Source organism: Etheostoma spectabile, chromosome 14 (assembly GCF_008692095.1).
Source record: "Etheostoma spectabile isolate EspeVRDwgs_2016 chromosome 14, UIUC_Espe_1.0, whole genome shotgun sequence".
Taxonomy (NCBI): domain Eukaryota; kingdom Metazoa; phylum Chordata; class Actinopteri; order Perciformes; family Percidae; genus Etheostoma; species Etheostoma spectabile.
Genome location: NC_045746.1, coordinates 12457345 through 12460283, shown reverse-complemented (window position 1 = coordinate 12460283; position 2939 = coordinate 12457345). Strand labels below are relative to the sequence as shown.

At 40.5% G+C, this 2939-nt stretch overlaps 1 protein-coding gene across 4 annotated transcripts in view; it reads left to right on the top strand.

The window, feature by feature from the left end:
* Nucleotides 1-2939, top strand: part of fndc5b (fibronectin type III domain containing 5b) — a 19617-nt gene that overhangs the window by 1279 nt on the left and 15399 nt on the right. The gene's annotated exons all lie outside the window — the stretch shown is intronic.

Below are 2939 nucleotides of genomic sequence, written 5' to 3'. Positions count from 1 at the left end.
ATTAATACTAAGGAGCTCAGACAACATGACGTCAGACGGACCAGCTGTTGTGATTGGTCTGATTTCTCCTCTTATTTTTTTTCAGTGGCTACATTCACCACATAACACACACTCACATATGGACATGGATATTTAAAAAAATGCAAATAAAAATGGTTTTGTGTGGTAGAGCACCTTTAAAAGAGATATATGCTCAGATTCAGTTCAATCTTGTATTTTGGACATGTTTATATGCTTTAATACACATTCTTATTGTAGTTCTGTCAGCCTGAATACACCTATGTTCCCTCTTTAAGAAACACATTGTTTTAGCGCCTATCTCTTTATGCATCCCTCCCGAATAGTCAGGTCTGCTTGCAAGAAAACTATTACAAAAGTAGTTTTCAAGCCGTGGGTTGGGATACTCAGATGGGGTGTGGAATATTCCAGTGAGCCTGCATGGAAGTGGAGCCAAAGCTAAATGGCTTATTGAATCCCATGTTTTCTGATCCAGGCTGCTCACAAAAAACATACTCCTTATGTCACCATTCGTGGGTTGATAGACACTCCAAAAACCCAAATGTATGCACACAAGCACAGAAAAAGTAAGTGATCCATGATATGTCCCCTTTAATTCCCCTCAAGCATTTTAGTATTTTTTTATTGTTAAATAAAGAAATATGTAAAAGTTAATAACCAATCATTATGTTCCCATGTTGACAGATATAATGCCATTCTTGTTGTGGTTGCACTGTGGATAGGAATATATATTATTATGATGTACAGTAATAGACATTTAATCTGTAACATCTTAACCAATGCACAGCAGAGCACATGTATTTATTTTGTGTGTGCACACTATAGGGCTGGGTGTAAAAAACATTCATACCGATACCCATACTAATACCATGACTTTAATATTGCTAAATTCAATACCCAGCCCTAGTGCACCGAGGCACGTGCTAAATGTATTTCACTTCTTGTTGTGGCTGCACTTTGGAAATTATAGATTATTTTTCTGACAAACATGGAACAGTATGAGATTAAACAAAAATGAGGTTTTCCTAATTTAAGCCCTACGTGCAGAACAGATCTAATCTTGGTATATCATGCATGTTAGATATAGTACCGCATCTATCTTTCATGGTGTTGCATATTTTTATCCTGCAGCGGCTTATATTATATTCAAGAAGAACATTCATCTCAAGCGTAAGATCTTGGATACATTGTGTCCCGATGATAAACTGAGAGATGACAGATAGGCCTTTGAAAAGCGGAAAATCCTGACAATGAGATCATGTGGGCTTCATCTCAGCCTCCAGAGATTTGATGTTTGGCTTCCTTAAGGTGGAGATGAATGTAGTTCTAAGAGGGAGTTTAGAGATTCTGCAGCCAGCCTTTAGCTTTTTGTCTGCAAAGGGCTTAAGAACGGATAGGAATCCCTCTCTGCTATTGCATTGTGTTTCTGTGGGTGTGTGTGAATGCTGGAAGATAAACAGTGGGAAAAAAGATAGTCAAACAGGGAGTCATAGCTATGTATCACACACACCAAACTCTGCATCAACAGACACACACACAGAGCCTTTGGGAGCCACTGAGAGAGTTTGCCCTGCACCAAAAAAAGAATTCCTCCAACACTATGTAACTCTCACCCGGTTTTCTCTGCTGTATTCTGGTGATATTGAGAGTACATTCTACTTCCTGTAATACAATTATTTGACTCTGCGAAAGAGTTGGAGGTTGGACATATTTGCAGAGGTTTAACAATGGGGACAATCTTGGATCACACACACACACACACACACACACACACACACACGCACACCACTTTTAAATGCAGTGGATAGGTAACACCTGGACAAAAGAGCATACAAAAACATTACATTACAATTACACTAAATCAAGGCAATGTAAGTTATGACGTAATAGTCTGTAACAAATAAAAAGCAACATTCATAAGCAACAATTCAAAAGCAACTCAGCACACTCAGGCTAAAGCCTTACTTTCTGTCAAATAACCAGTAGTCTATGGTGGCTAATGTTAGCTAACGTTAGCAAAGCTTAAGGCCATTTTATGGTCGTGCGGAGGCTTTACGCAGAGCTTTCGCCGTAGCCTACGTAAGTGGCCTGGTGTTTATACTAGTGCGCTGGTGTGAGCGTCAAGCCGGCATGTGTGTGTGTGTGTGTGTTTGGGGGGGGCGGAGTGTGTGATAGAGTGAGAAAGTGAGAGAGGGAAGGCGATTAGCAACTCTAGAGTCATAGGGGGAGAAACAAAGTGTTCCCCCGGTGTTTTCTGACCACAGTGGGAAATCTGTAGTAGGAAAAGTTACCCCTCTCCTTGAGAGAATAGAATAGAATAGAATAGAATAGAATAGAATAGAAAGCCTTTATTGTCATTGTACACAAGTGCAGTACCTGTGCAACAAGATTGAAGCAACCGCTTTACAGTGTCAACACAAAATGGAGAAGAAGAAGAAGAAAAAAAGAGAGAGGGGGAAACATGGCGCACAGTTCCTGAGAGCAAATATATTAAGAAATAAGCCATTTCATGTTTTTTATGGGGAAGGAGAACCAGGAAATAAGTCGGTGGGGGCACCAAACGACGTGCGTCGCCGCAACGTGTAATTACATTTTTCGAGAGCTGCACGTCAGGCTACGGCATAGACCAATTGAGTCAGGGGAATGCCATCGATTCAATGCACAACCATAATATGTCCTTTAGAGACATCAGACATTTCACATTTGGAGTTTTTGTTTTAGTAGAGCTGCAAAGATTATTACTTGTCCACTTATAAAATAATAGCCAAATATTTTCATAATTACTCGGTTTTAGTCAACATTCTCTGATTCCGGGCGCCCAGATAGCTCAATTGGTTGAGCGGGCGTCCACATATGGAGGTTTACTCCTCAACGCAGCGGGCCCAGGTTCAACACCGACCTGCGGCCCTTTGCTGCATGTC